Source organism: Carassius auratus, unplaced genomic scaffold (genome assembly GCF_003368295.1).
Source record: "Carassius auratus strain Wakin unplaced genomic scaffold, ASM336829v1 scaf_tig00042015, whole genome shotgun sequence".
Classification (NCBI taxonomy): Eukaryota; Metazoa; Chordata; class Actinopteri; order Cypriniformes; family Cyprinidae; genus Carassius; species Carassius auratus.
Genome location: NW_020526691.1, coordinates 1,564 through 12,500, shown reverse-complemented (window position 1 = coordinate 12,500; position 10,937 = coordinate 1,564). Strand labels below are relative to the sequence as shown.

Sequence of the window (10,937 nt, the reverse complement as noted above, 5' to 3'; positions counted from 1 at the left end):
AGACACGGAATACCGGAGGATAAACTTAGCTACGGGATCATCACCGTCATCGGAGAACAGAACCAGGAGAAGCTGCAGCGCCTCCTACAGGCGCCGGTGCAGAGGAACGAGCCGGACAGTGCCGAGAGAAAGGTATAACAACACACTCAAAAAAATTGCTTGGTTTTTTGTAGGTATGTATTTATTTCTAACATTGTTTAGAGTAGATTTAAATCTGCACAATTTTGTATCACTTTTGACATATGTGTCCCTGGAGCAGATAAGCAGTCTTAAGTCTCTGGGGTATATTTGTAGCAATAGACAACAAGACATTGTATGGATAAAAATTATAGATTTTTCTTTAATGCCAAAAATCATAAGGATATTGAGTAAAGATAATGTTCTATGAAGATATTTTGTAAATATATTAAAACTTAAATTTTTGATTATTAATATGCATTGCTAAGCACTTCATTTGAACAACTTTAAAGATTATTTTCTCAATATTTAGATTTTTTTTTTTTTGCATCCTCAGATTCTAGATTTTCAAATAGTTGTGTCTCAGATATTGTCCTTGTGTCTCCAAATATTGTCCTCTGAACAAACCACACATCAATGGAAATATTATTTATTCAGCTTTCAGGTGAAAATTACATTTATGACTGGTTTTGTGCTCCAGGATCACATTTAATATATTACTTAAGTTTTCAAGTCAGAAATCACTATATCACTATTTTTTCATGTGTGATTGTATTTATGACATTTCATTCAATTTTAAGTATTTTATTCAGAAAATGTAAGAATCTAGTTTATGTTACATAAAATTATATTGTGATGATGCTGTTTTAATATCACCAGGAAAATATATTAATAATATATATATTTAAAAAAATACATTTAATTAATTACTAATTGTCTTAATATTTTAAATACAGTTTCAATAAATATGTTATTTTAAATCATGTGACTATATTTACAATTTAGAATTACATTTTAGTCATATTTAAATTTTTATATATATATTTCTGTATTCGTTGAGTAAGTTTATATATATATATTACTTTCATAATTTCAACATGGAGTTGTTTTTAAGCTTTTAAGATAATGCAAATATTTATTTAATTGCAAATAAATTATATTTTTAAATGGATATTTTAATTAAAACGTGTCATTTTCTCCCACAGGTTAAAGAATTTTATCGCTCATGTATCAACTTGAAGGAAATCGATCGCCTGGGGGCGGAGCCTATGACAGAGGTGATTGACAGCTGTGGTGGGTGGGACCTGTCCGGAGCTCCTCCCGGAGGGGCGGGGTGGGACAGTGGCTCCGCCCCAGTGAGGCCAGATTTTAATGAGATGCTGTTTAAGACGCAGGGAGTTTACAGCACATCCGTTTTCTTTTCACTCACCGTCAGCGTGGACGATAAAAACTCGTCACGCAACGCCATACGGGTGAGAGAACGCGTTTGTGAGCATTTGTGAGTGTCGTTTTTGTTCTAAAGAAACTTCAGCTGGTGTGTGTGTGTGATTGTAGATCGATCAGGAGGGTTTGACTCTGCCGGAAAGGACTCTGTATCTGGGACAAGATGAAGACAGTGTGAAGGTGAAACACCTCTCTTCATCTCTCCATATGCTCTTTTGTTCTAGACTCTGTCTCTCCATCTGTCCATCTGTCTGTCTGTCTGCCATCTGTTTCTCCCGCTGTCTCTCGCTGTGAGCTCACACGTCTAATTGATCGTGTCACAGCTGCTGATGATGTCACAGATGAAGTTAACTAAATAAAGTCATATATCTATTTTTTTGTAACTTATTGGAGAGAAAAACAAGAAATTCAGTCATAATAAACATTAAAACATGATTTAATGTTTGCCCATTTTCTGTATGAAAATAAAAAATAAACTAAAATATAAAAAAAAGTCATATATCTAAGTTTTTTTTTTGATCAGTGCACTTAAGAGAGAACATAAATATAAGAAATTCAACAATTAAAACGATTTGCAATTGCTCATTTTGCTTTTGTGTATGACATTTACAAAATAAAATAAAAGATTTAGCATGAAATTAGTTTTATGACAGATGTTTATCCATTATAATCACGTCACAATGTTTTTTCTTAATGACATCAGATTCTGGCATCTTATAAGGCGCTGATGGAAAGATTGCTGAGCATGCTGGGAGCTCACAACGCCACGCTGAAATCTCGAGAGATTCTGGATCTGGAAACGAGGCTGGCAAACGTACGCATCGTGTGTGTGTGTGTTCTTTTGATTTTGCTCTTTTTAATGGTTGAGTTTTTTGGAGAATGTTTCTGGAGAAAAGAAAAACACAATATGAAAGCATCAAACTGATAACACATTTTATTTCATTAAATATAATATAATTAAAAAAATTAACATTTAAAATGTCACACAACTCTAAAATGAACACTTTTCAAGTGATTCACTTTTAAACTGAATATTTGCACCTGTTTATTCAAATGAATCACCCAAATGATCTGAATCACTATGTGTTTGTCTAAATCAGTGTGTGGTAGCTCTGTACATGAATTCAGACTGTTTTGTGAGAACATGCATGTTTGTGTTATTTAACTCTCTTTCACTTTTCCGCGAAGATCACTGTGACTGAATATGACGACCAAAGAAAGGACATCAGCAGCATGTACAACCGAATAACACTGAAACAACTGCAGAAAATGGCTCCAAGTGTGAGTACACACACACACACACACACTCTCTCTGTCTCTCTCTCTCTCACACTCACTTATATTTAGTGTGTTTTTGCTGAAGTAGGTTGACAATTAACAAGAAAATAGAAACTAAAACTTATATTAAAAAAAATAATAGCTGATATTAAACATTGACTTTATTCTCTAGTTTACATGTTTGGTCAGTGAACCATATTTTTCAAAATATCATTATTTATTTATTTTTTATCATCTTGAATATGCTGCGACTCATATTCCAAAGTGATTTATATAATGATATTAACGTCAAGCATGTAAAATGTGCAGTTGGATTGATGGCGAATGTAAGAGCTCAAGTTTGAGTTTATAACAGTAAAGTGTATTTCACACTTAGTAGATTCAGTTTTGCTTTAAATACATTTGTTTGGCCTTGGCATTTATTATAAATAAATATTGTTTATGATGATTGAAACTCAATTTATATTTTTAGTAACACTGAAATGATATTATAGCTTTTATCAATGTTTTTATAAAATTTGAATTACTTTTTATTTAGAATTAGTTTATGTTTTCCATTTTCATTTTAATTACAGTTAATGTTTTAGTAATTTTGTCATGTTTTTCAAATGTATTTATGTCTACATAGTTTTTAATTAATTTCAAATTTAATATTTAATTTAAGTACAAGACGTTACACTAAATGAAAATGAGAAATTGTGCCTTAGCAATTAGCTAGAATAAACTACTCTATATAAATTGTTTCGGCTAATGTTTGTTTTATTTCAAGTAATGACATTTTTTATGGTTTTAGTTATCTATAATAACCTTGATGCCAGTGTATTTTATGTTTGTTTTATACTTATTTTCCATTTCTGTTGTGAATCCTGCTCCGATCAGGATTTTTATGTTGATCACAGGAATCAATATCTGCCTGTAACCGATAACCGATAACCGATAACCGATAGCCGATACCGATACCAGTCTTTTTAAATCCTTCTTTTTATCATGAAGAATTACTTACATTGGTGCTATAAACATTGTTTATTCATATTCATTTTTGTGATTTAAGGCTTTTCATAAAGTGTTTTCATAAGCTTAGTGGAAAGAAAACATTTATGCTTCATTTATGTCACTTTATCAATTTCAGGCTGCAGATTTCAATTATAATACATTCCTTTAAATCGATTTTTCTCACTTCTGAAACACTTACATACACCAAAACTTAGAGTTTTATTCATCTCTATATTATGAAGGATTTTGTAGAAGGGTTTGTTCATATATCATTCACACTGATTTATACAACATGTTATTCCTAAAAACATGGCAAAAAATAACAATTCCGACTGCTGATGGTTTTTTCTGATTTATAAACTGATGAAAAGATAAATCCAAAATCCCCTCAGTAAAAACCTTCAACTTTAATATGTCAACAAAATCACTTAAGAATTTTGAACCTGAGTTCAACCAGTGTTCAGATCTATTTTCTACAAATGTATGCACAGTGCATATTTAATTCGATAATGCCTTATTTTAAATGTAACATTTCAGAAAAGTTTTTATACAAAGAATGTTTGCAATTCACAATATAATCAATCAACTGGGGTGATTATTAGCTAACTTTTTTTACCCTATTCACCTGTAGTGTCTTGCTTTGAATGGTTGAATTTCAGGTGAGCAGAGGTGGATCTACAGGTCAATCCATTTTTGGCAGACGAGATCCGCTGTTTAAAACACAGAAAAACATGGTTCCTAAATGAAGCATAGATCAATAAGCAAAGGACAGATGGCACAAGCTAGAGTTTTACAGGCTTCTGTATTTCATTGCAAAAGCCTTCTTGAGATAAGCACAACCATTGTCATTTCTTTCTCTGTAGTTCCACTGGAAGCGTTTGTTGGACCGGATCTTCAGTGATAATTTCTCTGATGAAGAGGAGATCATAGTTTTGGCCACTGATTACATGCAGACAGTGTCGGACATCATTAAAACCACGTCTAAACGGTAAGAGGTTTGAAAGAGTAACGATGTCAAATTGAGATTTTTTGAGATCTAAAATGCAATTAACATTTTCTTTTTCTGGGCATGTTTGTATGGCTGCAACTTGTAGCCAAAATGTATTATCATAGTTCTTATAATTACTGGATAAAATATTAAATTAAATAAAAATACTTATTAAACACAAACAAAAAATAAAATTAAAAAAAGGAGATTTAATGATAAAATAAATGTAAACTGAAATTTGAAACATGAATCATATTGTTTACAATTGTATTTCATTTATTCATTCATGCATTTATTTATTTATTGCTTGCTTACTTTGCTTGATTGTTGGTTTGCACAATTTAGCCAAACCTTTGTGATTTATATATCAATATTGTTATAAAGTAATAATGATAATACTTAAATAAAAACGCTACATAAAATGATAGACAAAATAAAAAATTACTGAATAAAATCTAAATAATAATTATTAATATTATAAAATAAAATAAATGCAATTTTTCTGATAAAAAATGTGATTTACTTTGTAGTTGTTGTGCTGCACAATTTGGTCAAAACTCTCAATATGTCTAATAAAGATAATGATAATAATAGTTATAATAATAATGATTATAATTTTGAAATAAAAATAAAAAGTAAATATAAAACAAAATAGATATTACTTTTGTACTGTTTCAGTTTAAAAAAAAGGATGGTGGGTAATTTCGTTATAGATAAACCATCACAGAACATGTAGTGCATTTATTTATTTAATTAAATCACAGCATTCTTGATTTAGTGAAAATGTGATGGTAAAATGTCTCACAAAATGAGTTTGAAATGATGAAATATTAGAGCTAGTGGTAAAAATGAAGACAAAAAGAACTGCAACACTTTTCAACACATTTTCAGTATTTTGAAATATAAACTGGTGTGTGTGTGTGTGTGTGTGGCTTTATTTGAGGTGTCACTGTTGGGTGAACACTCATCTGTGCCATGGCTGATTAGAATCGACCCACAATGGCCCCACTTGTTTATATACACACACACAAACATATATATATACACGCACACACTGAGAGCAGCAGTCAAGTGCTGGATGTGACAGGGTTAGTTTGTTTCTAGCTGACATGTTTCTCTCAAAGGAGTCTCTCTCTCTCTTTCTCTGTGTGTGTGTGTGTGTGCACTACCTGTCCATCCACTGTGTGTTTGTTGCTGCTATATTTTCTCTTGTTTGTGTGAGAATAATTGGATTTACTTGAGCTTTCTTTGTCTGTGCATCTCTGTCTTGTCCCTTTCAAACTGACTGAGTCTGAAACACTGATGACAGTTCAGCTGTCTTAAATTAAATTTATGCATTTAGCAGACGCTTTTATCCAAAGCGACTTACAGTGCATTCAGGCTATCAATTTTTACACATCATGTGTTCCCTGGGAATCGAACCCCCAACCTTGCACTTGCAGTGCTCTACCAGTTGAGCTACAGGAACACTAACAGGTCTTCACTTAAATGTGACTGACGGTTTTCATCAACAGTTCCTTTAGTACTTAAAGGAGAGACAGAAATTCACTTAGAACACAGCTGTTTTAGATTCACAATTTTTATCGTATTTTTTTTGTCAAATTAATGCAGCACAACAGACTTCTTTCAAAGACATGGAAAGTATTACGGACCCCAAACTTACGAACGTAAAAATACGTCTTGTGAGATGAACTTTAACCATAACAAGTCTATAATTTCTCTTATGAGTCTTAAAGGTGGTGGAATGCTTTCAATATTAAAATACCTTATAATTGCAGGAAATCGTCTGATTGGATGTCAGTGATATTTGTGATTTCTCTTCTTTTTATTTTGCTGAAATGTCAAGTCATTTCGTCCCTCTCGTATCTTTGTAATAATACATCATATCCCATAATATTCTCACAATGACCCCTTCCTTCACAATCACTGTTATTATAATCACCATGGCGATAACGCGGCTCTCCCACCAATCAGCTTCCATCAGGCACGCCGCGGGAGCAGAGAAAGAGAAATGACTTTTATTCTGCTCTTTGTTCTGGCGCTTTGCTGTTTTTAGCTCTTTCTTTTCACGTCCCTTCTGGTGCTTTTCCTTGTGAAGGACCAAAACTTCATTCTCATCAAATGCTTGTTCTCTTTCTGAGTGGAACCAGCGCTGAAGGAACCGGAGGCCTGGCGCTCTGCTTTGTGCTGACTGTAAAATAAGTATAGAAAGTGTTTTAACGTCGCTTAAAGCTGCGTGTTTCATTCGCATCTGTGCCACAGTCAGCAGAATAAGACCAAAAACTTTACAAAACATTGAGTATGTATGAATCAAAATGTGCATGTTAATGTACAGTTTTATATAATGCAAACTGTTTTAGTGACAGATTTTTCATTAATACACATGGATAGATATATAGTTACAGTAAAAGTAAACCGCGCAATATTTTTTTAAATAATAAATAAAATAAAATAAATGCTGACTGTTGTCTGAGAGAGTAGGTCAGATTAGTTTGGAAATTTAAATACTTTTTTAAAATAAATTAATAAACTTAAAAAAGTTAAATTCTGTATAATTTTAAACACAATAAAATAAGATAGTAGTTTGGAAAATTAAAATACAATTTTAAATAAAATAAACAGTTTAATGAAATAAAATCTTTGACCAAAATGAGCAGTCACTAAATTTGAGCATTTTCATGCTATTTAATAAAATGCATTTAGACTGCACTGAATGGTTTAATTCAAGTAAAAAATATTGTTCAACATCTTTGAATGAACCTAAATATATTATTTATTCCAACAAGCTTTTGTTGTTACCAACAAAAAATTATTTATACCTAATTTAATGGGTTAAATCAAGTAGAAATGGCTGTTTTGAAGTCAACAGTTGCAGGTTACAACTTTTAAAGTGCGTTGACTGAGAAATTAAGACAGATTAGAAATTAAAAATAACTATCTGAAATAAAAATCTGAAAACTATTTTACATACAATTTATATTTAAATATACATAAAATACAAAATAATATTTTAATTGTGTAGTTATGCATATATTTTTTTTATAATTGTTTTATTAATATTGTGTCAATAAAAGTACTATTCTAAACAACATCTGAATCTATTACTAGCACTTCTTGTGTTTATTAACCTCTTACGATCAATCACTTTTAGATAAAAGTGCCTGCTAAATTAATAAAGGTAAATATGTCAAGTAAGACTAAATATGGCAGTAATATGAAAGAGCTAAAGCGGGGTTTGTCTGGTTTTGTCCGCGTTTGTTCTCTGGAGATGATTCAGTGTCTTTAGTGTTTACTGTATGTGGAGCTGCAGAAGCCTCTTTGTTCCTGTGTCTCATACGACATGCTAATGCTGTCGTCGTTCTCTTTGCTGTTGTTTATCTGTGTTTTATGGGTAATTAAAAGAAAATAGTTTGTTGGGTGATGTTTGAATTACAGCTGAATGGCGCTCGGTGCTCTGAGATGCTGTTGAGCCAAAAGACGGTTTAATGGCTGTAATTATGAGCCGACGGTGAGATGCTGTGGGTACAGGAGCACTGAAAGCCTCACACACACACACACACACCTGTAGAATGTTAATGTGAATCAGTCATTTTATCCCTATGAAAACTGAAGCTGTGTTTCAATAACCTACGCTGGAGCTCAGGATTCCTGGAGTTTGATGAACTGCTTGTTTCACACCTGCATTATTCAGTGTCTGTCTCTCACTGATCCTGTCTGAGCTACACATTCCCAAAAAGTTGGGACAGGTAGCAATAAGAGGCTGGAAAAGTTAAAGGTACATATAAGGAACAGCTGGATGATTGGGTATAAAAAGAGCCTCTCAGGGCAGCAGTGTATATCAGAAGTCAAGATGGGCAGAGGATCACCATTTCCCCCAAAGCTGCGGCGAAAAATAGTGAAGAAATATAAGAAAGGAGTTTCTCAGAGAAAAATTGCAAAGAGTTTGAAGTTATCATCATCTACAGTGCATAATATCATCCAAAGATTCAGAGAATCTGGAACAATCTCTGTGCGTACGAAAACCATACTGGATCCCCGTGATCTTCAGGCCCTTTTAAATTATATATTTTCTCAGTTTAAACGTTTGACATGTCATCTATGTTTTATTCTAAATAAAATATTGAAATTTGAAACTTTCGCATCATTGCATTGAACAATTTGTACAGTGTCCTATCTTTTTGGGAATCGGGTTTGTAAATCTGTTAGTTTGTGTTGTTGAGCGTTTGAGTTCTCCGGTCGATCATCTTCAGAAACGAGCTGCTTTTATGCGTAATGAGCTTCATTAGAATACATTAGCCTAATGAGCTTTACTCCTGTTCCCTGTCAGCGATTGACTTTAGCATCAGCATTAGAATATGTTTGCGTAATGCTTGTTAATTAAATGTACGATAATCACCACACCTGCACAAACACACACACACACACAAACGCAAACACACACACCAACAGTGCAAAGAGAAACAAACAACAAACTCGTTAATAAAACTCATTCGCACTCTTCTTCCTATCATTATCCCCTCCTCTTCTCTCTCTCTTTCTCTCTCATCTGTTCTTTAGATGAATTCTGTCAGAAGTGCTTTGTTGGCGTGAGAAGCGGCTCACACTGCCAAACCGTGTTGTGATTAAAATGCTAACATCATGTGCCACAGCTGGGTGATGTCATCTCTCCTGTGTGTGTGTGTGTATGATTGATGGGGTTAGTCTTTTCTGAGCTTTAATTCTCTGAACATGGACTAAATGCTGTTTCATCTAGAGAACACTTTGACCTGTAGTGTCACCTGAGGTTGTTCGTTTTTGACCGCTTTATTGGCATCGAATTGCAACTTTGCTTGGCAGTGACAATCTACTAGCATGCAATAGTTTGGGGTTGGTAAGATATTTTAATGGATTTAAAAGAAATCTCTTCTGATCACCAAGGCTACATTTATTTAATCAAAAAAACAGTTAAAAATAGTGAAATAATATTACAATTTAAAACAATTGTGTTCTATGTGAATATCTGTTATAGTGTAATTTATTTCTGTTTACAAAGCTGAATTTTCAGCAGGCAAATAAATAAAAAGAAAGAAGTATTTATTGATGGATAGACAGATAGATGTATACAGTAGATAGATTGATTCAAACCATTTTAAACCATTGGTTTGTTTATTTGGTAACATAATATGTATTTAAAATACATTTTATATTTTAAATAATGCAAAATATATATTTTAATTAAAATACATTTAGACTGTTTAGAAAGTGTCAAAATAACAAATAAAGTAAGGAAGTTGAAAATGAAATATTTAAATTAAAATAAAATACAATATAATATTTGAAATAAATTATTATATTTAAATATGATTGATTAGTTTGGAAATAAAATAAATTTAAATATTTTAAATAAAACAAGTAAGTAAAATTAGAAATGAGCAGCGTTTCATTTGTTTTACTTATTTATTGTAATTAAAAATAAAGATGAAAAATAAGACTAAATGTGTTTATCTGATAAAAAAAACTATTTAAATTAGTGAAATATTATTACAATTTAAAACAGCAGTTTTCTGTGTAAATCTATGTTAAAGTGTAATGTATTTCTGTGATGCTCCGCTGTATTTTCAGCATCATTCCTCCAGTCTTCAGTGTCACATGATCTTCAGAAATCAGAATAATATGATGATTTACTGCTCAAGAAACATTTCTGATTATTATCAGTGTTGAACACAGTTGTGCTGCTCAATATTTCTGTGGAAACTGTGATGCATTTTATTTCTCAGGATTCACAGATGAACAGAAAGTTCAAAAGAACAGAATAGAAATCTTCTGCAACATTATAAATGTCTTCACGTTCGTCTCTCTGTTTGTCTCAGGGTTCTTCATAACTACATGTTGTGGCGTATCGTGGCAGCCCTGAGCGAGCATCTCTCCACGGCGTTTCGCAGCACGATTCATGAGTTCTCGCGCGAGGTCGACGGAGGCGAGCGTCCAGCTGGATCTGGAGCGGCTGTGTCTCAATCAGGCCAACAAACACTTCGGCATGGCCCTCGGCGCGCTCTTCGTCCAGCAGCACTTCTCCTCCTCCAGCAGAGCCAAGGTGAGTGCACCACCTCAGATATGCCTTCAGAATCTTCTTGGGTGTAATTCTTGTCAAACACTGATCAGCTAGATAAAAAATTCATAATAAGCGCACACGCTTTTTAATGCAACGTGTATTTTAAAATATTTATTTTGCGCTGAATGCTGGTGAAAAGTGTTGTAGTTATAAATGTAAAAATTATCCCTGTTGGAGTCAGCGCTG

The 10,937-nt window shown here is 32.8% G+C and overlaps 1 pseudogene; it reads left to right on the top strand.

Annotated features, from left to right (window-relative positions):
* Positions 1 to 10,733, top strand: part of LOC113085611 (endothelin-converting enzyme-like 1) — an 11,208-nt pseudogene extending 475 nt beyond the window's left edge.
* The last annotated feature ends 204 nt before the right edge of the window (positions 10,734 to 10,937 follow it).